The sequence below is a fragment of the Tyto alba genome, unplaced genomic scaffold (genome assembly GCF_018691265.1).
Source record: "Tyto alba isolate M040663 unplaced genomic scaffold, T.alba_DEE_v4.0 Super-Scaffold_14, whole genome shotgun sequence".
Taxonomy (NCBI): domain Eukaryota; kingdom Metazoa; phylum Chordata; class Aves; order Strigiformes; family Tytonidae; genus Tyto; species Tyto alba.
Genome location: NW_024881276.1, coordinates 948,174 through 975,441, shown reverse-complemented (window position 1 = coordinate 975,441; position 27,268 = coordinate 948,174). Strand labels below are relative to the sequence as shown.

At 47.7% G+C, this 27,268-nt stretch overlaps 1 long non-coding RNA gene across 1 annotated transcript; it reads left to right on the top strand.

Moving 5' to 3' along the window:
• The first annotated feature begins 9,852 nt into the window (after nt 1-9,852).
• Nucleotides 9,853-13,729, top strand: LOC116959008. The gene is made up of 2 exons (XR_004405596.1): nt 9,853-10,050; nt 13,302-13,729. It is a non-coding gene; the product is annotated as an uncharacterized LOC116959008 (long non-coding RNA).
• The last annotated feature ends 13,539 nt before the right edge of the window (nt 13,730-27,268 follow it).

The window sequence follows — 27,268 nt, the reverse complement described above, 5'->3', positions numbered from 1 at the left end:
TAGCAGTGGGAATAAAGCTACAGGCACCCAGTGTTGTCCTTTCCCAGGCCCTCAGCCCTGGCCCATGAGACAACCCGTGGTGACAGCAAAGGGAAGAGCCCACACGCTCGCCTCTCCCACGTCTCGGGGCAGGCGGGGAGATGTGGGCATATGCTGCGCTGCCCAGGTGCTCCCCTTCTGGGGACACCACCACCAAAAGCAGGGGTCTCTCAGAGCCGTGGCAGGGTCCCATCCGGACTCCCAGCAAAGCAAAATCATTCTTGCTAGCTCCCACGCAGTGCCTGAAGCCTTGGCTTTAGATCTCTGGGCTCATTTGGGTCACCAGGCTGCAAGCTAGCCCCCGGCGCCAGCACCGCTGGCAAACAGTGGGTCCACAAGAAAAAGTCATTTGCAGCTGAATTTTGCCACGCTGAGACACTGGCTGAATGTGCTATGGGCCTACTTGTTTTAAAGAGATCTGTAATCTTTTCTTCCCAATTCCTTAATAGCAGACACTGAGATAATGTTACAAACTAAGTGCCGATCTCCAAAGTCATCTGGAGAGGCAAAATGGAAATGTGAATGAATAACAGCTGAAAACAGGTTAGCAAAAAGAAGTTTGCTTGGTGCATTCCAGATGAGAGTCTGGAAGAAATGCAGTTCGTATCCAAAAACCTCAAGATCTAAGCCCAGCAACAGAATGCAGAAGGCAGCAGCAGAAACATGGAGATCCCTCTTTCACGTAGGAAAAGTGAGAGAAGAAAGCCTCCGGACAAGATCTGGATGAGAGATTTACAACACTTGTAGTAACACTGCAGTCAGTGGATTAAAGGAGTGCAACTTCAGCTGTGTTTCCTCTGCAAGGAAAGGTGACAGCACACACAGGGAGAGGCGGCCAAGGCCCTCCCAGTTATGCAGCAATAAAGCTATCTATCTAGTCAAAAGGTACTTTTCCTCACAGTAAAGAAATTGCCTTCATTAGAGTCTTTGCTGAGAAGAGAGTTAGCTCATTGCCAGACACACATCTCTTTACACAGACAAATCATTTCTCCCACTACCCAAATTGCCTCCACACCAGGAGCTAGCTGTATATGTCAAGATCCTGCCTGCAAATCTTGGAACACAGAAACAAGGGTGTGGAAGGGGAGAGAAATCCCTGCAAATCTTGTGGGTTTGGAATGGTTGGGTTATATTAATTTGGTTATTGGGATTCCTCAGCTCTATCAGTGATACGGCCTCCTGGCTCTGCGTGCTTCTCGAGTACGTACCCTCTGCTCAGCACTTCACAACGATGACCAACACCCCCTGGAGACTGAAAGGACTTTAATGCTGTAAACAGCTTTTTAATAATGAGATTCTTCTGAATGTTTGCACTTTCTATTGGTGGAAGGTGTCAGGTTAATGATTCATTCAGAATAACAAAAAGCCACCTCAGGTGACAGATTTTCATCCCCTTATTGCTGTAGCTGTTATTGCACAGAACTAGCCTAGGATTTATCTCCACAAGTATTTATTATTTTTGTAGTTGAATGTAATCTGCTCAGTAATTAAATATCTTATCTGATGCACAGAGACATTGTACACTTCATCTTGCGTGATTTATACTGTATAGGTTGTCTTAATTTTGTCTCTTATTCCTTTTTCTTATTGCAGTAGGTGTCTCAGGATTGCCCGATGCCTTCTAATGCTCTACAACGGAGCAAATTATTTCTGTTATTTTCTAAATAGTTATTTAGATAAAATAAAATATATACTGAACAATATAAGGAATTAAGCTCTCAGCATTAACTCAGTGTGAAATGGTTGATATTTACTAGTGCCACAACCTGCTTCCTAGGGATTTCATGCACCCAGATGCGGTCTCCTAATCTACTCTTCTCGGTAAACAGCCATTAAAGCGCCCTAATCCCAAGCGGCACAGTAGAAATAAATAGAAATTTTGCAGCATGTTTTTAAAGGCGATTTTAGTGTAAGCTCCTAACGCCTGTCAAATCCAACTGGAAAACAATATCATGTGCCAGTCGAGAAACAAGCTGCACCCGGCGGGGCAGCGTGAGCCAGCGCCAGAGGAGCCTCAGCTCTTCCCTTGGGAGCCCAGCACCGGCGCCGAGCTCCGCAGCTCCCTCCAAGGGTATTTCACCCGCATGGGGCGGCGCAAATCGGGGGGCAGACCCCTCCGGACCCTCACCCCTCTCCAGGATGCGTTGCACCCATTTCAAAGTGTCAGCCCCCCTCCCCGGCTTCTCCGGCTCCCCTTTCGCGAGGCCACCCGCCACCGCTGCTGCCTGTTTTGCCGCAGGCGTGACAAAACCCCCCCCCGTGGCCCCGTGAGCCCCGTCCCACGGCCCCGCAGCCCCCCCCCCCCCAGCCCGCAGCAGCCCCCAGCGCTCCGGCAGCGCCGGCACGGCCTCGGCCCCAGCCTGGGGAGAAGGGGTTCGCATGTTGGTGGCACCCGAGGGAATTCCAAGTCAAGGTCACCTCAACCGTTCGAACGGGATTTTGGGGCCTCAAGCAGGCTGGTGAATATCTGCGTGCTTGAGGCTGAGATTGTTTATTGGCTTAAGCATCTTTCCCAAGAGAACTGGATAAAGAAACTTGGATTGGGCCATACGCTCTTGGACTGTGCAACATTTTATTTTATTCATTTATTGTATTCATAAATAAAAATGCCTCGTTAACTGCCCAGATGAATTTCCGCTGCAATTATGTTTACCTTTTATTATATATTTTAATATAGAAAAACCAGTAAGCACTGACATAAAATATTGCACTCTGTTGAACTCTCTGTGTTTATCTAAAGTAATTTTTCCAAAGTCCTCCTCTGTGAAGCCTTAAAACATTCAACTTTATTCCTCTTCAGAAGCAAATCAGATTTCAAAATCTTCAGCAGACTGGAACATCCATCCTTCTAACTACTAGTAATATAAATTCTGCAAATACAGGACTATTATTCATCACAGAGCTCTCTTAGCCCTGCAGAAATGAAGGAAATAAATTATAAACACACACACATAAAGCAACCCCATGTCTTAAAAGGTCTGTGAGTACATGAGATAATATCATAGGCTTAGAACCATTCAGGGAGAAGATGCTACTTGCACACATAGATGTTTCTGGCTGGTACCTCGAGAACAACAGGACAAGAAAGTGGGATGGGAGCTAAATTTTCCCCAGATCTCGGGATAACCTCTTCTGAGTATTTCTAGCATTGTTGTAGACATGATCAGTTAAAGACAGGAGAGAGGCAACGCTTGTGGGGAGGGATAATCTGTTGGACCTCTTGCTATTAGCTCACCTGGTTTGCTGGGACAGTGTCCTCAGGAAAACCAGCCGGTGACTCTTCCTGGGTGCCGGTTTCCAAGCGTGAGAGCGCGAATCTCTGTTATGCTCCTTCTACAGACAGGGACTGGGCTGGGGGGAGGCAACTTGCTGAAGCTGCTGCAGCGAGTCCCTGGAAGGGCTGTCGGCACCCAGACCTCCCTCCCGCCTGCTGGGTTAGCAGAAGCCTTTGCTGACGTCCTTTTAAAATCAAAATTTAGGGCCTCGTTCCTTCACGTAGTGACAGACGCGCTCAATCGCTGCCATGGGGGCGGTCCCATTAAAGCCAAGATTCATACCTGCGTGCTTCATGCTGAACGTCTTTTCCAGAGAAGCCCCAAACCAGCCGAGACATCATAATCCAAGTTGAAGAGACCGTGCCCGGAGCAGTGTCCCTGACTGGGGACACCTCCTGCCATCCCTCTGCTGCCGTGGGACCTGCTCCCCGGGGGATCTGCTGGCCGGCTCTGAAGAACTGCCTCTGGCCAAATTGATGTTACTTGGGGGTTCCCCTCTCCTGGCTGTTTGAAAAGCTCTAAAAAAAGCTGGAAGTGCTATCGTGCCAGGGCTCCACCGGACAAGAGGAGAGGGGGATCTGCCCTCCCCTGGCCAGGGCGGACAGAAGCCCCACCTCAGCAGCTCTGGAGCCCCCGACAAACGTAGCGACCACTGAAGCTTTGGGTAAGGGTCACGGGAGCCGTGGATTTGAATGTGGTGACGGTATGTGCTTGAACACAGGGCTGTCTGCATCTCTTTTTCTTCTAGGAAGCTATTTCCCGCGTAGGCTGCTATTTAAAATAACTGATAGAGATTTTAGGCCTAAAGAGCTGTGTTTTTTTACTTAAATCTAAAGATATGCAGTACACCATTAAATGACGGCTAATGGAGAAGTAGAAAAACAACACACATTTCAAGGCATCTGCTGTGTGCTATCAGTGATTATCTTTCAGACTTAGACATTATGAGTCAAATTTTCCTCAGTTGAACCTGACTGGTAGTTAATGAAACTGCAACCATTTTGGTCATGTAAGTCTAAATGCATTCACGAAGCTCAGATATTGAGGTGCAAAGTCTTCTCTGGCTATGAGCCTCCCCGGGGCAAACACAGCTACATTTCTTCATATGTGAGTAGGAAGGAATTGATGGCTAAAATTCAGATGGACACAAGCTTTGCTACCTTATCCCCCAAAGTGTACAGGAATCTTTTCAGCCACTGGATAAAACAGTACAGAAGAGATTTCTATTCATTTTATTTCTTTACAGACTCAGGATAGCAGAGCTAAATTCACGAGTCAAATCCACCAACCCATTTCCACTCTTTTTCTTTCTAAGTTATATTTTCTGACAGTTTTAAATTTTTATACAAATAAAACTCACCTGAAACCGGGAGTTGTATTCATTTTGGACTCTTTTTTTTTTATGCCAAATCCACTGATTTAAAGCAGTTTGGGTACAGCTTTATTAGCATTCTGTGAATTACTTTGTTGTGCATCAAACTGCAGAAAGAACCGTCTGAAGGATGCATTAATAATAATAAAGTTGATGGTGTGATGTGATAGTACAAGGTGGTTTAAGCAGTGTTGTTTGGGGTAATTATAATTAGTGTTAGCCATTTAAAGGTCCCAGCGTGCGTTTTGTAAGAGTAGAAATGTTAACCCCAGTGTCTTGGCCAGTTTCCAGCATAAGCAATTACATCCTTCCCACCGTAGTTAACAATCCCTTGTTGCTTCAATTAGATATGGTATTCTTCAGTTTCTCTCCGAGAGCTGTTGAGTTGCGTTACCGGCGCTGTTATAGGGCTGTTGCGTTCCAGCTGAGAGGTCCCAGTGTTTTAGTTATAAATTAAGTGTTCCCTGCTTGTAAAAGGCTTCTGTAGAGTAGTCTCGGAGCACTGCATAAATCAATAATCAGCAGACGCACTTGATATTGTACACGGACTGGAGGGCAGAAAAAAAAAAAAAAAAAAAAACAAACAGAAGGGAGGAATGGTACTGGCAGAAGGATAACACCAGGATATGAATAAAACATGCTCACCTATCCCCACGCAGGGTATACTGTGGGGGGGAAAGGGCAAAGGCAGTAACAGTGGGCTTGGTCCTGGAGCAGGTAAACAAATAAAGTCCAGAAAAACTGATTTAGCATTGAATCAGTCACACGGTTTCCAAAGGGAGTTTACTCCAGCTAATTTTAGGCATGGAAATAAGTCCCCGGATTCCCTCTGTAATGAGTGACAGAGAGAAGAGAGTTTCACAAAGCAACATGACCAACACCAATTCCTTGTGTTTCTACAAGATTGCTTGAATTTTTTGATTTCTTGCATGGGTAGTTACAACCTTGATATCATGGTTAAAAGTCCCTCATAGCTGCAGTTAGGTAAGATGTTCCTCAATTTCCAAAGAACTGAAGAAATCTTCCCACAACCTAAGCAACTCTTGAGTACCCATTCTATGTCCCAGGGGTGTTTTATAGCAAAACAATAATGTGACTACATCCCAAGAGGTCTCTAGACAGACAACTGTTAGGTATAGCCAGGAGAAGATTGAGTAGAAAGGACGAGGCATGAGGGACAAAATGTCAACAAATATCTCTGATTTGTGTTGGAAACCTGGATCACTCAATTGAATAACCTGAACTCCTGTCCTCTGTCCATCTTTCTTTTGCTTTTCTACTTGTTCTTTTTTTGTGTGTAATATTAGAATTCCATAAACAGAAACGTGCAGATGTGGTTTTGGACTATATGTAGCAGGCGGAGAGGAACACTACCAGCACTTCATCTGTGAGGTCTAGCCTATTGCTGGCGGGGTGGTGGCAAAGGAGTCGTAAGAGGTGGGTCTTTTCCATTTTCATAAAATGTCATGTTGTTGCAGGAAAGCTACTGGTATGCCTATCAAACCATCCCCATCCTCACTACCTGGTTCTTACCTGGCTCTTTTCCCCTAATACTTCACACCCCCACCTGGATAGCTCCTCCTTCCCCTTGTCCTCACAAAAGCCACGTGGTTAAGTGTCTTCTCTTGAGTCAGAGTTGAAGGGTAAGAAATTGAGCTTTAGGTATAGGAGCTTGAGCTTCATCTTGTTGTTTCCTCTCAATAGAAACACTACTCAGGGGATTTCTGAATGGGTAGGATTCAGCTGAGGTGTACTTGACGTGCATGGGACTGTGGCACGGCCCCCCCAGCCCATGAGGGGCACTCCTGCCGTGTTCAGCTGGAGCCTTCAGACAGACCTACAGGGATACAGGTTCACAAAACAGGTTCCTGTTGACCTCACAAGACAGGCAGTGGGGTCCCAACGCAGCACTAGATGTCACTCTGAAATACAAATTGTCCAAATTTAAACTCATTAGCTCAACTTCCGTTCAGGACAATCCCCTTTAACACATTTTGTGTGTTTTGAAGACTTCTTCAATAATTCTACTTTTTTCATCTTCCTGAAACTTCTTAGGGCTCTTCAGTGAATTACAGACCAGGATTTGTGACCCGATGAACAGACTACATCATCTATGACCATACACTGCTGATAGGTGATCTCATTTTCAGTTGGGCCTTACACGTGCCTTCTACCTCAGCTACTGGGAATGACCCATTAAACAGCCCTGTCTTATGATCCAAGTGTAAGCCATTGCCCCAACCATTCATTTCGAATTATAACCCAATTGGAAGGAAAAACTGCTACAGGGGACAGACAGATCTGAAAAAACGAACAGTGTCATCCAGAGAAAGGAACGCAAGTGATGGAGAGCAAAGCTCCGGTTTATTTGTACCTTTCAGTGATGCAGACAAGATGAAAATGGTTTGCAATAGGCTTGCTTCATCCTCTCCTTCTTAGAGGAATAACTGTGTCTTAGAAATCTTTTCTCCTTCATTCCTGTAGCAAAAATAAGGGTTTATTCGGGACCTGAGGAAGATGGAGGCAGGCGTTAATGCAGAAAGAACAGGACACTGATTGTCACATATACCAGAAGCCCATTTGTCTATTCATTCCAGTATTTGTAACTTCAGTACTTACAGGAAAGACAAATCCCTATGCCCTGCTCAATAGAGTGTTGAATGGTGTGGAATAAATGATAGCTATCCTGTACAACTCTAGAGATATCTTCTCCAAACGGTACTTAATCTATACCCAGCAGGAAAAGAAGATAAATTTATGTTAAAATTAGATAACATAGATAACATTAGCAAAAAAAAAAAAAAAAAAAAAAAAAAAAAAAAAAAAAAAGTAGAGAAATCAGCTGGCAAAGAGCACAGGAAGGGAATATGGAAATGAATAGTATGAAACCTGTTGCCCATCCTTTCTGTAGGACTGTAATGGCCACAGGTGGTTATTGTGCCTGTAACTGAGCAGTCTCCTCTTTGGAAAAGCACAGGCAGGGTCCTGCTGCCTCCTAAGCCCACTGACCTGTCTAGGTGGTGATCCAGCTCCACCTCAAGAAACAGAGAAACAACCGACATTCCTGGTGTAGTACCTGATGCTGCAGCAAACAGTGGTGAGTAGGAGAAGGATTTTACGTGGTATTTTCTTTGAGCTTGGCCGAAAGTTAAAACTCAGGATCAGGGAAGTGTTAGGGATGATGATGAACCCCTCTGAAGCTGAGGAAACAGATGAGCTGTGTCATACTCAGATATGTAGTTGTTCACAATTTTCTGTGCCGTTAGGTAATAAATACATAGGAAGGGGCTGTGTCTACCCCGGAAAACTTCTGTGAATTAGGGATAAATTACATCAGCATCATTCCATTCAATAACAAATAAGAAGCACATTTAACACTTAGACAGCAGAATGGTAAGGGATGCAACTGGGGAAAAATCCTTCTATTTTTGAAAGGAAAAAAAGTGATGTTCATATTACCATTCAGGCATCCCACACAGACAAAACTCCAATAAATCGCGGACCTGATTCTGCAGGTCCCATGTCTCAGGCCCCAGCAGCCCTAGTGCCAGAGCTGTACGTTGCTGGATCGCTCAGCAGAGCTGGCTCAGGCTGCACTGATGTGGCTGGTTTGCACGAGGTCGCAGCCAAATCAGCAAGAGGATGCAACCTTGTCATTTTACAGCAGCGTAAGGCAGAGCTGGGCCACTTGCTGTCCCACGCTGCACCTAGCCTCCTCCCCTGCAACCTCATACACTGCCAGAGCTCTTCCTCTTCCAAGGACTTTTGGGGTGCCTGTCTGGTTCTGAGCGTGTACTTGATCATCGGATGAGACGGAGGGTCAGAGAGGACCTGAATCCCCACTGCCTCACCTGGATCCCCTTCACCTGGACAACACCCCTCAGCAATATCTAAGACACCAGGGGAAGAAGACAGCCAGTGGGATTTCAGCAGATGGGACCAACTGTCTCTGTACCAGCAAGTACCACCGAGGTCTGGGGAAGCTCTGGCTAATTACTTTAAGGGACGTTCACTGGGGCTGTTGCTTATAACTCTGAACTGTGCAGGAACGAGAAGGAAGCAATAACAGTCTTTCTGCATATCCTGCCTTTCTTGCTATGTTCAGATGCACCTTCTTTTGTTCCAGGCCCTCTGCAATCCTTGATATCTCATCCTTGGAAATAATCATCTCAACACTGTTTAAGTACAAGCAGGATTTAATGAAAAGTAAGTGCAAACCACAGGAAAAAAAAAAAATGAAAAAAAAGAAAGCACTTTGCACCTGGAAAACACGGGGAACAGAGAGCAGTGGGGGAGAAAGGAGGGGGACAGCTTAGCAGCTAGGAGTAGAACTCCTTCTGTGACTGGAGAGAACGATTAAAGGTGTGAGGGATATCAGGTGCTGAAGAGACAGGGGCTGACTTCCCCATGCCTCCACCACCTGGAGCATCTGCCAATGCCCACCCCACTTCGCGAGCGTGGCGTACAGCAGCAAGAGCAGAAACCTCTGCTCCGAGCTGAGAATAGCACTCGGGCAGAGCATGGTCCCCATGGCCAGCCAGGCAGCTCCCGCTTCCCCCAGTAAAGTGGCCGCGGGGCCACCACACAGCAGCCGGCCTCCAGGACGCCGTGCACACCTGGACCTTGCTGTCTGGTTTCAGCCACAGGTTTCTGTTCTCCTCAAGCGAGAAAACTAAAGCAGTCACCATCCTGCCCCCAGCTGTGTGCCTCCCCTGGGCTATTTTAGGATGATCTCTGCTAGCGTATCTCTGTCGCCTGGGCTAGCTCTGCGGGCAGCTGCCTTTCTGCAAAGGTCCCACTGCACCGTGCCTCTGGTTCACCAGCTGTGGGTACGTGTGGGAGACAGACAGGCGACACGCACCGGCCGCCCCGGGATGCTTGGGGCCAGTCGGGGCCCCAGCACGGGCAGAGCTGGTCTCCAGACCGGCTCTCCTGGGACCAAGGCTCTGGACAACGGGGCAGGAGAAGAACTTAGCAGGGAAGCCCGTCCGCCTCCAGGCCAGCACAGGCAGCAACACGGCACTGTGCTGAGCTCCTGTGCAACGGTGTGACCGGTGATACGTGAAGGATTAAGAGGGTTAAGTAGAGGCCCAGGCTAGTTTCACTTCACCAAAGCCTTTTTCTGGTCAAACCATCGTCGTTGCTGTGGCTGTATGTACAAGAGACACACGCCTGTTTGTCTGTATATATGTAGGTGTTTTAATTGCTGCTATGTGCCTCTCGCAACACCAGGCAAAGGAACATCTCTGGGACCAGGGAGCAGCTGGATTTCCCGGGAACCTGAGGCTAGAGGGCCAAACGGACTTTCCCAGGAGATGTCGGGGACCAGCAGCTGGAATGGGCCTGGGAAATCCCTCCAGACAGGTAAGAAGGTACAGGTGTACCTGTTTTGGGGCAGAAGAGCACTGTTGTGAACGTCCTGGCTCTGGTCAGAGACCAGAAGCTGTAGACAGGAGCAGATGAAGAAGTAGCAGAGTTATCAGTGCTGCACTGTACTTAAAGTGTTCAAAAGAGGGTGGAGAAAACATGGGAAACGAGCCTCTCACCCGGGCTGGTGGCTCTGTCCTCAGTTTTAGGACCTTCCTGTGGACACCTGGGAACTAGGGAGACACCCAACCATTCTCCTCAAGGGCCCTCTCTTCCTCAAGGCTCTGGTCCTTATTCTTGGATTTCCCCTTTTTGGGGGATCAGGTGGACCAGCTCTGTTCTGAGCCACCCCTGTGCTCAGGAACCAACCCGTCCTCATCTTTCAGGCTGCAGCCAGGCTTTCTGTAGTACAGGCAAGCTTTCCTTCCTCTGATGCCAGACTGGCCACTGACAACCCCAGCACTCTTGTAGGTCCTCTAAGGAGAGCTGGACTTGTCTTTGTGCTATTCCCTCCCTACCCCTGCTGAAGCATCTCTGAAACAAGGGTTCAGAAAGTGGCATCTTGCTGCAAAGCAGCCTTCCTACCCAGAGCCCTGGCAGGACTAATACTAATACCTCTATCTCTATCCAGCCTGGACTCCACTGGGCAAGACTGGATCAGGAAGACAAGAATGTTCTATAATATGGGGTGGGATGGTTTGCATTGGCAACAAGGTGCTGTTGCACCAGGTACTTTGGAAAATCCAAAGTCTTCCAGTGGTGCAGAAGTCTAATATAAGACAGGGGGTCTCATTCAAAGAAAGGCAACCAAGGAAAGGCACATTTCAGACATCATCTGCACAGCAAGATTCAGTGCATGCAGCTGTAGCTGATGAAAGCCCAGTGGATGCAAAGAGCAAAACAGCAAAAAAGAAAGTGGAAGCACATGGCACAAAACCTGCAACAACGGGCGGGCATAATCCTGGGTGGCAACAAGAAAGAAAGGCAGAAGCTGTTGCAATAACTGTGGATGTTTGGATTTGGACAGGCAATACTGATCCAGTGTAATGTCTACTGACAGAAAGTTAATCCATCCCAACGTTTTGAACACATTTGGAACTGGCAGAAGGAGTTTATACGCAACTGGCATTTTGTATTGTAGGTTCAATGCGTTTTTCACTGAGTACTAGATGTGTTTGAGTTTTAACACATCATCAGACCACATTCTCACACTGTTGAAATATTCATATATACATACATATGTATGTACACGTATATAAAACAGGAGGCATCCCCAACCCAGAAGTCAGTGGCCTCTGTAGCCAGATACTGCAGCTGCCTGGAAATGCTTAGCAATTATCAGTAGCTGGAAATATCCTCTCCCAGAAAAACAAGCAAACCTACACTCTGCAAGGTAAAAAACCCCACGGTGGAAATCAGTTTGAAGGAATGCTTTTTAATAAAAGCCTTGTAGGCTACAATAAAATACCTGGAGTCTTTGTTAGAAGGCCCCAGGTAGATGGTTTTCAGCTGGCTACTGCAAGGGAATGTGGAAAGCACTAGCAATTATGATGCTGGAGAACCAACACCAACTTTCTGTACTTTGGATGGTAAGTCTGAATTGCAGAAACACAGGCAGCTACACCAAGAAGAACGAAAGTATTTGATTTTATCTTTGTTGTATGCATTATATTTTGTCAGATTTCAAGACTGTTTGGGAAAAAGATTGATTTGTTCGACCTGGATTCTCTGCCTCCATGTAGATGTGTCGTTTATTTTTCCACAGACAGACATGGGGTTTTGTCCATTTCTGCCTCTTGCTGTGATCCTGATGTGCAATGCGTGCACTCCACCCTGAGTCTGAGCTCAAGCTGTTCTAGGCTAAAGAAAATATGGAGCAGAAGGAGTTGCTGAGGAGGCCACTACAGATGACTGAGGGAGTACAAGGGCATGAAGATGGTCATTTATTTATGATGAAAGTTTTCAAGCTTGATTTGTGGACACTCAAATGTTTTCACGTGAGAGGTTTCAGAGCCTTGTAAATCGAATGCAAGAATCCTCACAGTATGCTGGCTTAGTCTGCTTTGACAGATCCCTGAGAAGCAGGTTGCAGGTTCCCAGAGACACCTTGACCACAGATAGAAAACTTCTGCTCTACAGTACATCTTCATTACACCTAAGTGGGACCAGGTGAGAGGGAAGGGAACATGCACACTGCCAAGTCAGTGCAGGTTCCCACGGGCCCAACGGCAGGGCAGCTGGGTTAGCTGCAAGACCGGTGGCTGGCTGTCGTGGGCTCTCCCGGACAGCCTTGCATGCTGCGTAGGCTGAAGCAGAATTTGACTCAAGGGAGGATCTTTTGTGTGTAGATGGGACGGCGTTTGGGGCAGATTCCCTACTGAAATGAAACCCTGGTGCTTGGCAAGTACTGCTTTTTATTAGGCTGATGCGGTCGTTGCCTACTCTTCTCTTTCACATTTTCTTTTACTAGAAACCTACTGAGAGGTCGGGGTGAAACTTTTCCAGGTCTCTGACACCAGTGATTGTGGTTTCATGTAGCCTGTGTTTCTCTTCTCTTCTGGTGATGGAATGCAATCCAACTTCTATGTCACTTCTTCAGCGAAGCTGAGAAAATGATGCATTCAGTAAAATTCATTCCCCAAGTAGTGCAGTTGACAGGATCATGACCCTAAATTTATTCATTAGCTTAAATTGTCAACAATTTTCTGTAGCAATTGATTTCTTGGCCCTCAAAAGCGGTCAGAAACTGTCAACATATGCAATGTGAGGTTAGCACTTACTGAATTAAAGCAGTTATGCTTCCAGAGGGTTTCTTCTTTCTCCTGTGCAGAAGGTGTCCACTGGTTTGAGAGAGACTTGTTGTGGCTTATCATCAACTCCAGCTGTAACGAGATCGTTCTGCCACGAAATGGGAAAACCAGTAGAACCAGAAGTGTTCTCAAAGCAGAGAGATTATTTTCAAGTCTAAGTCATTGATGGGATGACCTTTAGTTCATAACAAAGCATCACAACGGGAACTGTGAGTCTGAAATCTAAAATTCCAAGATTCGTATGTGGCGACTTAAAACAGAAAGCAAGAAACACGAGTCCACTAGGACCTTACATGTAGGGGTGTCTGCAGGTGAACAGCTGATGAGAATATCACCAGGTTTTTCAAGACACTTGGTAACGACTACCCTTCTTTAGACACGAGAGCTGTCAGACAAAAAATCCCTTTGTTTGAAACTCACGCCTCTTCTTTTTTCCAGTCTCAGCCCCATGTGCATATCAGACAAGGGAAAAACGGACATTGCAGGTGTCAGGATCTACAACGAGACCAGTGGGACAGCGTCCAGTTTCCCTTAGAAGGCCTTCAAAATCCAGAGCAATACACCCAGACGTTTTCCTCAAGCCTAAGTTAGTTTGGGCCTGGTTAATTCGACAGGCACCATTCACCTCGTTTCCTCAACTTGCTGGGGAGCTGTGTTCATCCTCTTCTAGCCGTTCTCCTGAATTCCTCTGCTCTCTGAAGTGCAGCGCTGGTGCAGACAGAGCATGAATACAAATGTGGGAGCCTTTTCTGCAGCTCAAATCTGTTCTTCCTCAGGCTGTGGAATCATTTCATATATGGCAATAATAGGCTGCAAACACTGCATGTACTCTGACAGCTGTAAAACCACGTTTCAGAGATACAAAATTTTTGTCATTCATATATCTTTTCCCTCCTCCTACATACACACGTCTTGCCTTTTGATAGCAAAATGAGGCCTTCAGTCTATATAAAAGCATCGCTCACTAATGCTCTCTGGCAGGATAGCATATGACACGTATTTAGCAAGCACACACGCATCCACTCTCCTGGTGCAGAGCAAATCAGGATTCTCAGGCAGGGATAAGGTTAAATTACTCTAATGGAAAAGTGAAAACCATCTAAAAGAGAACTAATCTAAAGTGATGGTTTGTCTCTCGCACGGTGAGAGTGATATTTAATTGCTGCACACAGAACTGCATGCTTTTCTGATCCAATAAAAGGAATAACTTCCTTCTGACCAGAAAAACTTAGAAGCCCTTCCTCAGGCAAGACTCCCACTGAAGCAGACAGTTGCAGAGGGAAGATCTGGCCCTCACTGCATGAGGCAAATAACCCATCTAATTCTCTAAGCAAGACAAACACACATGAAGCAAGCCTCTCTCCAAGACTTAGTTGTTCTCTTAAATTTCTAGAAATGATGATGCTTTGACGTCATGTCATAGTAGGGCATAAAGATATGCAGATTTCTGAGCAGTGGTCATGCTTGATGCTGGAAATAAATAGGAGAGCATTATAAAACACCCACCTCATTGCTAACAGCTCCTCTGTATTTTTAAAGAGAGCATCTACCCATTTTGTTTCAGTTCTGACTATACTGTTAATGAATTGATAGACAGTGAAAGAACATCCATCATCTCTAAAAAAAAAAAAAGTGCTTTGCACATAACACCTCCTTGCACAAAACGTCTTTGATTTGTAGATCAAACTGATCAAGTTGCACCTATCCCTGCCTTGAGGGCAGTGCTCACTTCAGGACATAGCTTGGGTAAAATATTAGGATGCAACCCTGTGCAAAAGTAAATACACAGGACTACATGGTTCTCTTCAAATTAAGGTTTTTGAACACGTAAATATGTAGCAGATCTCACACAACCTCACTGTGCTCTCTTATGGGTGTAAGAAACAAACCCCTTTAAAAAAGTAAGTTTCCACAGTTACAGACATGAAAAGAATATACAGAAAAAGGAATGAGCTTCACTGATTCTACGTAACAAGAGATGAGCAGCTGGGGGTTACTAGGGGTAAGACTGATAACCGGAGAACACTTGTTTTAGCTCATCTTTATGAATCAATGAGTGGCATCACCCACATACTCGCACAGAGCTTGATGCATAGAAGTACGTATGCCACAAATATCAGTGAAACACTCAATTTAATGTATTTCTTCAGCTCATGAGAACCGGCAGGGTGTGGGGACTCGAGTTGTCCTGGGACACCCAAGCATTTTACATATGGTCAGAGATGGATGGTTCATCTGAGCTATGCTAAACCATAACATTACAGTTGATGAATTCATTTCAGGTTTTCTCCACTTCTACATGAGATAAGACATTAAAAAGCTAACTTTTCCATTACATTTCTGGATGCATTAGAAGTCTTAAATGTAAAAATTTGCACTACTTAGCCTGTAAGTGCCTAATCATTAGAACAGACAGCTATGGCAGGAGCAGCCATCTAAATGAAGCTGCTGGCAGGGAAGGAAAAGGAAGCTGCATCAGAAATTCTCTCTATCATCCTTCTACAGGAAGGGTGTTTCAAAGTAGGGTTTTTTTCTTTCATCTCAGAGAAAATTAAGGTTCATTTGCCCAAATGCTTCATCCTTCACCACAGGCAGGACACTGTTTCTCCCAGTCCCAAGACTCTATGCTTGCTTGTTCGTCCTCAGATGCTCAGGTCACACTATCACCCAGCCAACAGGCTTCCTGGTAAATCAACTCCTTACAATAACTTGCTGAAATACACAAACCCAGAGACCAACCTGGAAGAAATACTGAATATTCTGCCCTGTAATACCCACAAGGAACAGAAATTTTGTTACAGCGGCACGGGAATAACTGCCCTTAGGAACTCTAAACTTGCTGTAAAAGTATTGCAGGATAAAGCTGCGCCAGACTTGTTACCCTAAGGATTTAGCACTCCTATTAAATTATCCAGTAATTTAATCCAACCACCTGGAGCGAATGCTGGGACTTGTTCTGAACATCTGGGGCGGACCCAGGTTCAGGACCTGACTTGCATCCAGACTCGAAGCGCTGGGGTTAGCCCCCACGGGAGTGCCTGGCTGTGCCCGCAGCGGCAAAATGCACCGCTCTCTGCACCCGGGGGGGGTGAGCGAAGGCGTCCCTTGGAGAGGTGAATACAGAAAATCCGGTCCCAAAGTGAGCAGCAAGAGTTAGGAATGAGGAAAGGGCAGCAGCATCACGCCCCGTGCACACCGGTGCCCCCCCACCACCCCGGGAAGGCGAGCCAGGTCCCCCGCAGTCCCTGCCCCCAGGCTGGGCTGGCTGCTTTGGTGGGTGCCCGTGGCCACCCCAGCCCCGTGGGGTCTGACCCCTGCCTCTCGCACCCCATCCCCACAGCCTCCCTTCGCAGGCAACCGGCACTTGAGGTTAGGGGTTATCAGCCCCTACAGCCTGCTGAATCACGCCTCGAAGGCGTTTTCTCTCGCCCCCCCCCGTGGGCCTGTCTGCAGACTTTATGCCTTGCATGTCAGTGACACGGGTCTCGCCAGTAAAACCTTGCCAGTAATGCATGGATGGGGACGGGCTCCGGTCCGGGGGGGTCTGGAGGGGAACGGGGGGCAAGGCTGCCTGCCTGGAGAGAGGGGAAAGCTCTCCACCTCCTCCCTACCCGCCACAGAGGGCTGGTACCTGAGCCACACCAGGGTCTGCGGGCTCATTTTAGCTCGGACTTGGAATATGACAAAGAACAACTTCATCCCCCGGCCCCTGTCAGGGTCCCCCGTAGAGCATTAGCAGGTGGAGGTAGGGTGAAGAAGAGCTGTGGGAAAGCCAGCAGAGATTGCTGGAGTGGCTGTGCAGCCTTCTGTGGGAGAGCGGGGAGAAAATAATGCACGAAGATTTCCCAGCAGATAACAAAGGCGATCTGGCTACAAAAAGGTCCAGTTCCCACCCAGGAAAGGCATTTTACCGCTGTCGGTAGTTTCACCAGCACTCCACAGATGCAAGCTGCTGACGGATATGAACATGGGCAGAACCAGAGCCCTCCTCCCTTTCACAAACTGAACCGTACGCACGTTGTCATATGCTTATTTTGTCAGGGTTTGCAAGAACTTGGCCAGTACCAAGAAACGTTTGGCAGCAGATTTGTCTTCTGCACTCTGCATTGGGTCCCAGTTCCTCTACAAGATTCCTTTTTTCTTGCCTTTTTCAGCGCAACATCATCCTTAATTTAGGCAAAGAGGTTTTATAAGGAAAGAGAGGCTTTATCTGTCAATCTCGATGAAACCAGTGCCCTCAGAGCGGGGCATGTGAAGGGGGCAAAGCAGTGGGACAGGAAGGCAAGGCGGTTCCCCACCCCCACAGAGGCACGGCGGGGGGGGCAGGGAGGATTGAGGGGGTGATACTTAAAAGTCCCATTGCTCCATCCCTGTGGGAAACTGCTCAGCTGCCACAGGCACTCCTGCTCCCCGTTTGTGACAAACGGAGGGTCTCAGGCTGTTTCCTTGCACCAAGGTGCACCGCTGCAAGGCGCAGGGCAGAGGCAAGCTGGGGTCTGCCAAAAAAGCTGAAGGCACTAGCCAGTGCTGAGGCTGTGCCAGCCCTAAAAAAGAACCATCCCTGAGTGATGCTCCTAGATCTGGCTTCCCCAAAAGTCACGCCCCTGCTTGGCTAAGCCTTCCCCTGTGCAGGCACCTTCTAGTTCCTCATCAACTTTTATTTTAATGCACGGAGGTTTTTCACACGTGCTTTTAAATAAAACATTTATGACTGTATATAAGCAATCCATGTCAGGTGCCTGGTAGACCGGAACAACTCCTTTGTTGCTTTTTAAAAAAATATTAAAGCAGCAGCTCTAATGGAGCTGATTATCATAAATGCTCAGGCCTTAAAATCCTGACTAAAACACTTGGCAATTCAGCAGCACACATTATGTCATTCTATGGTCTGATTATTTTATTGGGGTTTTGTTTCATTCTAGAGAAACTGTTCTTTGAACTGTAGATAATTTTATCCAATCTGTTATTTACTGCAAGTGCAGTCTCTAGACCCAGATAAAGTCTGTCTGATACTTATTACTGGTTTCATTTGCACTTGCATATTAATACCTTGGGGACTCACTTGAAATTTTTCTTAGTAGGATATTTGCACTGATACTGCTCAGCTTAAAATTGAAAAAGTGTTTGTGATTAAACATCCTGCCTCCTGAACCACTTCCCCTGGAATAAAGTTCAAAGATCCTTAATGAGACACTAACACAGCAAAAGGTTGTAAAATACTCCAGTCGAGGGTTATGAATGGAGACTGTTACCAAATCAGCGTCTCCATAATTAAAGGCAACAGCTGTGCCTTGTGTTTGCATACCAACTTAAGATAAATAAATATTTCTGTGGAGAATGACTCTTGTTCCGCTTGCCTGTGTCACTCTCCCGGGCGCCGGGTCCTTCCCTCTCCTCTCAGCCAGCCTTGCACCTCCCCTTCTTGCCCTCAGCTGGGCGGTGTTTCAAGCAGCTGCCCAGCACCAGGAAAGTCTTTGAGCAGACACCAAGAAGGGGTAGGAAAGCCAGCGCTCTTCAGACAGAGAGGGGAGAAGGACATTACTAGAACATAAGGACCAGACAACAGCTATGCAAGCTTCTGCTCTCAGGAGGGGGTTGGCTTCATCTAAATTAATCCTTCCAGAAGTTGCTGCCTTCTCTAACGCGGTCGGCTGGCATCCCTCTGCAGCCCGGGGGGAGAGACAAGGCACAGCTGGAGAAAGATTCCTCTGCAATCAGTGCCTAAGACTGGCGGGGAGATTCCCCGCTCCAGAGGTGTTTATCGCTCCCCACTGATTTGGAAGAAGCCTTGCTTTAAGTGGCCCGGGGTATGACTGCGGACACCACACTGGGAGCATCCCTGTCGTCACCCTGAGGTGCCCTTCCAGTGCCTCTGATGTGTGACAGGTGCCATACAGGCGACGCATGACGTGGGACAGGTCCAACCATCCTCCTCAGAGGGTCGTGAGAGAGCGGAGGGAGGAGGAAGGCTGGTCATTGAAACAGCATGCACTGAATTAAAGCGGCAGCACTGTGCTTCAGACCTGTGCAGGTCGCAAAAGTCCCTTTGCCAGCAGCCTACTTCGAGACCTAAGGAAGCCAATGGGCATGCAACCACACTGCTGTAGTCTTCTCGTGCAGCCATGGGTTCAGCACGGGATGTGAATTCGCTTACAGTCGACGCCGTAAAGGCCAACGGGAAAATAAATTGCCCATTGTTTCCGCACCAGTTTGCATCTCCCTTGCTCGGGACGGTGTCCCTGCAGCTGAAGGAACGGAAAGAGAAGAAGCATCCAGACAGCAATGCCTGCTTTTCTTCTGCAAAGCACTGCCCACTCTTCCCCCAGCTGCCAGAGCAATTTCTCACCTCCCTCGTGCTGCGTCGCTCGGGGTGAGCTTCGGCAGCCCCCTGCGAGACAGGTGGAAGCCGCCGGTCAGGGTGGCCATCCCCCCCCCCTCCCCTGCTCATCGGAGCACGGGCCTCGCAACAGGCTGTGGACCCCCCCCTTCTTCTGACTGCGGGTCGGGGGGCTGCCCAGCTGCAGCTCAGGCCTGAAGCATGAGCTGAGTGAGGAACAAGCTCCCCCTGCCTGCTGGCCCACGGGGTGCAGTGCTCCCGCCAAAGCCAACCCTACCAAACCCCACGGCCCCAGGAGTGGGCTGGCACGCTCAGCGAGGGCATCCCTCTCTCTGTCAGCCTGGCAGGGCTCCAGAGTTCAGCCCGGACCGGGTTTACACACACAGGGGCCGGGCCGACCTCCCTAGGAGGGGGTGGGGGTAAGGCTGAGGCTGCTGCCAGAATTTCGGCACGAGTGGAAGCGCCTTGAACGTGTCAGCAAGCCTGGCAGCACCCCACGGCTGCCCGTGGCCAGGCAGAGCCCCGGGAGCTTCCCGAGTGGAGCGGGAAGCCCTCGCCCCAGCGTGCCTGGCAAGAGACCGCGGTGCGCACAGGCAACACGGCCCGGGGCGCAGGGCACTGGAAGCCACCCTGGGCCACCCCAACGCCCATTTGTGCCCGCGGCTCCTTCTCCAGAAGGACACTGCTTGTGGCACAGCCCTTTACATTCAGGACAGGCAGAAGGAAAATTTCTCTTCCAAACTGCCCAAAGGCTTGAAAAGGGGTCGCTCTGGCCATCTAACCATTTGGGAGCTGGAGAGCTGACGAGCAGAGCTATCTCCTCCCACCCAGTTGTTGTCATGGGGCTGCAGAGGGAGAGTGTTGTGTGACATCCTGACCTATTGTCCCATAAAAGCAAAGTTCCCCACAAATTAACCCGCTGCCCCTTCGTGAAAAGTCAGTGCCATCAGTGTAAACCAAGAAGAAATACAGACTGATTTTCTCAGCATCAAGTTTTCTCAGAGAACAACTTGAGAAAACGTTGAGGTTTTTATTCAGTAGTCCTGATAGGCATGTGCTGATGAGTCTAAAACATGCTTCTCCATTGAAACCCTTCTGTGAAGGAGCTTTTTATTCTCAAGAGTTTGCAGCTCATAACAATTTGAAGGAAAAAAAAAAAAAAAAAAGATTTGGCGCTTTACAACCAGATTGTTGTAATCATTAGGGGATCTCTGAGCCCCAGGGACACCAATGGTTTGGAAGCAGGGGTGAGTGCACAAATAATCCTAGTTGACTGAGCAACCTCCAGGCTTCCCGCACTGTTTATGGCATCGTCACCGGTGCTTCCTTTGCCCAGGGAATTACTGAGACTCAAGGAGTTGCATCCCCTGTTCCTGCACCAGCTGAGATGATTTTTCCCAGTGAACTGCAGGGCGAATTTCCTCTCTTCCTGCGAAAGACCAGACACGTTCCAAGGGCTGCCTTTGTCCCCCCCGCCGCCCCCAGCAAACCACCCAAGCATCAGCAGTGCTTGGACTTATGCCTGCAGTCCCAGCACAAGCCGCACAGTTTGGCAGTGATGAATGAGGATACTTAGCTGCAGGTACACGTGTGTGTGTGTGGACGGGGCAGCCGGCAGCTCTGCGTACGCTTACGTTGCCCAGTGAAGTTCAGCACAGAGATCCTTTGGCACGACACAGCCAGCATGAATAAGTTTTTTTGCATGGTGCTGTGCTGCGCCAGAAAGACATCGCTTGGGGTAGTCTTGGCTGCTCATCTCCGTGTGGCACTATACAGTGTACACTTGCTGTCAGGCATGCCTTCGCATCTCTGCCGAGCCCAGATGCTCTCACTACAGGCTTGAACAGATATTTTTATACAGTTCTGGGATGTGTAAAGTTCCTCGTCTCAGCTCCTCCGCCGCCCAGAATCCAAAGAAGAGCTGAAGAAACACAAAGGGGCATGGAGTCAAAATGCCTGTAGCATCAGCTGCAGTGCTTACCCTACAGACCTGATTTAGGAAGCCACCGTGGAGCCTGCGTGCTGTTACTTTTTTTTTTTTCAGGGAACAGAAAAGTCTGAAGAATGCAGATGTTTTCCAGTATAACCGGCTCTTCAGTGCCCAGCGTGGACCAGAGCTGCACGGAGACAGTGGAGTCGCCAGTGGGTGAAGCACAGGTTTGGACCTCGAAGGGAGGAGCCGGGGTTCTGTCCTTGGCTTTGCTGGTATGCAACAGAGGTCAAGCCCTGGATTCCCTCTGGCTCAGTACCTTGCCAGTCAAATATGGGTGACCGCATTTTTTTTAGGCGCCACTCTTCCACAGGCGGTTGCGAACAGCCTCGCCCAGGACCAAGTTAATGTGCTAGCTCTGTTCCGGGAGAGGGACCACCCTGGTGAAGCCCCTAGAAAGCTCCTCGCTGGTTTGGGGGGGAGGCTGCTCAGCTGAGGCCGGGGGCAAGGCCACGGCCTGCCGCAGCTGGACACGGAGGTGGGGAGAGCATCAGTCCCCCTTCTTCCCCTCCTCTCACCCCATTCTGCCATTAGTACGTGCCTGAATGTTGAGGGTCTGGATCTGCTGGGATTTGGGGGGTGGGCTTAGGGGAATCTGGGCTTTGGGCTCCTGCCCCTTGGTTGGCTGCTGAAGGCGGATGCAGAAGTACGGGATTCTCTGTGGCACGTCAGACGGCGCTGCAAGCCTTTGCTTGGACAGCTGTCACTGGAGGTTGACAATCTGGCAAGGACAGACTTGCATAAACTTCCATATTGTGGTTAAGGCTGCGATGTATTAGCAAAGCTAGATGTTCTCATCTAGCTGGCTTCGGCTTTGCTTACATCTCCCAGATTACACAGATGGCACTGACTTGCAATCTGCTCCAGGCTGTATCTGTGAGTGAGCTCCCAGAGTGGTACCTGTAGAGATCCCTGATGACTTTGGCATCTTTGATCACCAGGTGCCATCACCTGTCTGCCCTCCCCTGAGCAGGGATGCCTTGCCAGGACAGTTGGGTTTGTTTCTTGGAGATCCCAAAAGGCCATCAGGGATGCATCCACATCTAAAATTTTGAAAGCTGACTAAGATGCTCAGCCAAACAAACACCATTCATTTCAGCTGGGAGCTGCTATTAAATCCCCAATTCACAGTGAACACTCAGGCCAGCTTAAGTGACAAATTAATCAGAAATATACATTAACCTACTAGGCTCCTAAAATGTTACACGGCTGCTTTTTTACTATAACAGGTCTCTGCATCTTCAGATAATTGTGTTGGAAGAAATACACTGAGTCCACACTTGCAGTGCCCAGCTTATGTTTCCACTCTTGGAAAATGATGGCTGTGTTTTAAATGCACACAAACGCACACATATAAATAATATACTTATATATATATATTTATACCCTGTCTAAAATGGGTTCATCCTGAATTGTAACAGAACTCATTCTAAAATGCTGCACCATAAAAAAGCAATCTCTAAGCAGACAGAGCTATAGAAGTAAACCCTACAGACGTTTTGGAGATCAGGTGGCACCGATGTGCACAAGTTAAAACTTTATGTAATATGCATCATCAGAGGAGTGGGAATAAAAACATGAGCGACATCCGTAGTTTAAAGATAATGGTGTGTTATTCTTTGATTTTTAACAAAGTAAAGAACCAGTGCCCACACAGGCAGAATGGAAAATTGATGCACTAACTTCTGGTTTCAGAAATAATTGTCTTCTCAAACAGTGCCAAAGACTTAGACATGTAAGTACTGGGAATAGTTGTATATATGTGTATGGAGTAAGAAGAATTAATGGGCATTGCTTTTACCATGTGCAGGATTAGAATCTATATGGCAAGTCTAGCAAAAACAAAAAGAAAGATTTAAACCATCAATTTGGAGCGGATTTGTTGTTTTGGTACTTTTTAAGGTAAGGAAAAGATCATGAACTGAAAGCTGGGGCTCAACACAATTTAAAAAGCTCTGACCCTCTTCTCCAGAGCCATTTTGGGCAGCTCAGTAATCCCCCGCCAGGCCCCAGGCAAATGGCATTGGCCATTTTACCCAACAGGTGACACCTGAATCCTTGTGGGGATTCAAGTGAGCTGCCAAAACCCCAGAGAAGGAGCCCCTTAGGGCCTGACTTGACGAGGCACCTCATTTCGTGGAGTAGCTGCTTTGGTCCCCAAGATTCACCCTGCACACTTCTGCAGGGCGCACGGCTACTCAGCACAGGGGAACAGACCGCATCGCTCTGGCACTTGCCTGGATTCCCCCTTCTCCCACGCGGTCACAACTATCAGAGAACCACACGTACCCAGTTTGCAGGAGCTGTGATGCCACACGCCGTGAGTAACACGCGGCCTTTCCACTACGGGTTCAAAGATGCTCGTGCCTGCCACTGTCAGGATCTCACTCTGATCCCAAGCACTGTACCGTTGCCTTCAGTTGCACGTTTTCTCACTCAAGTCTGCATGTGGGACACGGTTCGGTGCCGCGATGATGTTCCTGAACGGGACTAGCAGAGAACTCAGAATTATTTATCTATCATTAAAAAAAAAAAAAGGCGACTGAAACAGCGATGAAGTATTTTCCACAGTTTGGCTTCCCACTGCAGACCAACTCGGCAGCAACATTCGTTTCTCGCCGAGTTTCTGTGGTTCGTTTTATTTTTTTTAGCTTAATGGGTAACCGGGCGGAGGAGGGTGCAGAACAGAGCTGTGGTGTCTGAATGAATCACAGGCTCAGAGATGAGGCTGTTATCCCGTACTGTTTCCTCCCGAGCCAGGCCTCTGCCGCAACAAACTGACGCCCTCACCTTCAATCCGGGACGCTTCAGTCACTCCCGTGAAGGCGCAATCCCAGCTAGAAATTTCCCAGAGGGATTTCTGTGGCGCTGATATATTCATTTATGTTTCTTTGTAGCCAGACCCCTCAGCAGAAAATCCACAAGCAAGGAGGAGGGTGGCTTGCAAGCTGCGAGCCAGAGCCAGGTGCTTCTGCGGCAGGCGGAGTGAGAGGGCAGCCGGCATCCCCACCACCAAAGGCAGCGACAAGGCAGGAGCTGGTTTTAGCGTTCGGAAAAGACAGCTCCTGAACTTGATAAGCACACAGGGCAAGCGGGCTGAACGGCAGAAAATCTGCTCTTAGATGGTGTTCATTTTCACCCCAGCTATTCCTTCACTACGCTAGCTGCAGAAAGCCTCTTACACCAATGGGTATTTCCACTTACCCTATTTCCAGAGTTTTTCTACATGCAATCTCCATAGATTTACTTGGACATTAGCAGTTACCTTCTTTTATCACCCAATGGCCATGGATCTGCAGATCTTGCCATTGGCAGCTTATTGCCAAATGCATTTGAGTCTGTTTGACCCCGGCCGGTTTGATCCACAGTTTACTTCCGATCTACTTCACTGCTAGTTTGGTTATCGATACCAGAAACCGCTCTAAGTCATGGAGACTTGCCTTAAAGGAAGGCACAAACACAGTATCACACCACCCAGCTGAAACACTATTGAGCTACTGACTCGGTTCAGCTCAGAGAGTTTAAGATCAGAGCGGAAAATTCTATTCTTTCTTTCAGGCCCCGTTCTGGCTAAAATAACGTTGCATTAAAGCACTTAACGTTCCCTTCCACGCTGAAGGGAACCACCCCGTTCACTGCCTCCCTGTGTGGCTTCACTTCAAGCTACACAATTTTGCTCTTCCTTGTTTGCTTTGGAAACTTGTTGGCAGGAGGCCGTCTCCGACTGGACGTGGCATCTGGAGCTCAGGCCTCGAGTCAGCGCGCTTGGCTCGCGCCGCTCTGGATGAAAAGGGCAGCTCAGTCAAAGCAGGTATTTTCTTACCCAGTTCCCAGCACCACGATGGCAGCCTCCTTCTCCTTTTGTTCCAAACATATCCTTAAACGACGCGTCTTCAGATTCCTGTGAGGATCCCAAAGGGAGAGGCAGTTAAACCCAGCTTCTTTACCAAGCTCCAGAACTTAATGCAAAACACTCAGATTTGATGACACGCAGCAGCTGTGCTTTTTTTAGGCCGTACTCTTGATTTTTCATTCCATCTCTAGTAACTGAACTACAATTAAAGAGAAAAATGCCAAGAATCTAGAAACAATGTTCTTTCAGAACGTATTCCTGTCTATTCTTTTTCAGCCTGGCTTCTAAAGGAAACAAGATTTCTGCAAGCTTCTTGTATCTGGGCGTTTGGTCCTGGCATATCCCCTTGTTCATTATCACCACCGCTCATTCTTGAACCACTTAGCTAATTTCAATCAAGTTTGATATGAAAATCAAAACCACAGTGATACTAAGACCCAAACAGTTTTAGGGGAATAGGCTACCAATTAAAGGGAGAGATCGTTAAGAACATACCTGTCAAAAGGAGGGCCCCGGCATCAGTTCAACCCACCAATCATCAGAAACTGCATGTGATAAAAGACATTCTGAATAGCCCACCTGAGAGGAAAAAACTCAGATCACCACTGCTACCCTACTAGACACCTGAGAATCCAGCCACAGGACACAAGTCCTTAGGTGCAGCACGCTTCGCTGCCTGTTCTGCAGCCAGTTGCTTGTCTGAAAGCAAGCATTAAGAACATTTCTCATTCCTTTCATCCGTGTGACTCCTCTGACCTCGCTGGATTCCAGCATCTGCATCTATCCTTCTCTCTTTCAGGCTCATTTCTCTACCTGATGCCAGCTGATAATGGTTAGGCGGGTAGCAAACCAGATAACGCTCATTTCTTTCCCCAGTAAGGGCAGGTGGAGCCTTTCCCATTTAATTTCTTTTTGCAGGCTTTTTCTAAAACAGCACCCCTTTTGGAGGAAAAAAAAAAAAAATTAAATGTTCAGGAAAGTATTTCCTTTACATTTAGTTTTTCCCCACACATTTTTAATTATTTCTGAGTACCCCCCTTTTCAGTTGAGGCTTGCTTTGTTACCATCTTCTGTCCTCTTGCACGTTCTTTGGCTGCATTTCATGCCTGTTATTTACATCTTGACTTCAAACCAATGCATCTGTCCTGTGTTTAATTCCTGGGAAAGTCCAGTGCCACATCTGATCTTCCCATTGAAGGATTTAATTTCTGGGCAGCAGCTTGTTCACTGGACCTCAGGGGTGCACCTACATTAGCACTTCAGACCCCAAGTGTGCTTTAGGAGCTAATCTCCCGGCCATCCCCACCAGCCATCCCTTCCTTGCCATATCACCATGGTCTCTGATGAGCATGCAGACTGTGGGACAAAGCTAGAACCAGTCCAATGTCAAAATCCCCTGCAGTGTGCCCTGGGTGGGTGTAATTTCCTCCGGACCAACTGTTTTGCTCTACAGATGCGTTTTAACACCACCTTTGGCAGTGATGAGTAGACACCATTGAACACAAGAGGAGAAATTGCCCAGAATCTCTGAGGAGCGTTTCCATAATTTCAGTGCATCAGTGTTTATACCTAACCCAAGTGCACCCTCAGCACTTTTTCTCTGCTCATTTGATTTGTTTGCTGTACATGAGGGTGAGTTTCCTGCTGCCTGAGCCCATTTCGTGACTAATTGCTTTCTGAGTTCAAGTTCATTAATAACAGTCAGATTTTAGATTAATGCAGCTGAATGAATGGGACCCAGTCGGGCTTGGAGGGTTAAAGCTACATTGCCTCCAGGGGAGTAAAATACAGAAAGCAAAATACCAGGGACAGTGTTCAAAACTGAAGTTAGCTCTGCAGTTTGGGAATGTAAAAATGGCACCCTTGTTGCATATATCGAATTGACTGACTGCATAAAAGGTTGGGCTGGGCTCTGTTGTCTGCTTGATCTTGCAGCAACTGGGATGATCACACATGCAGTGAGTTACACAAAATTATTAAAAATGGACTGTCAGAAGGCCAAGCTATGATACCCGTACACTGCTTTCTGTTATACTTGTGATGCATCGAGACCTAAATTCTCTTTACTTCACTGTTAGTGATTCTGACACTCTTTGGACTACAGTGATACCTAAGTGGACAAAACCAATCTCAGTAATCTCTCTGGGTATTCTTGTTTTTGATTTGTCAGTGCTGTGATATTTCCATGTAATGATATTAATGAAGTTACAAGGCTGAAGGCAAGA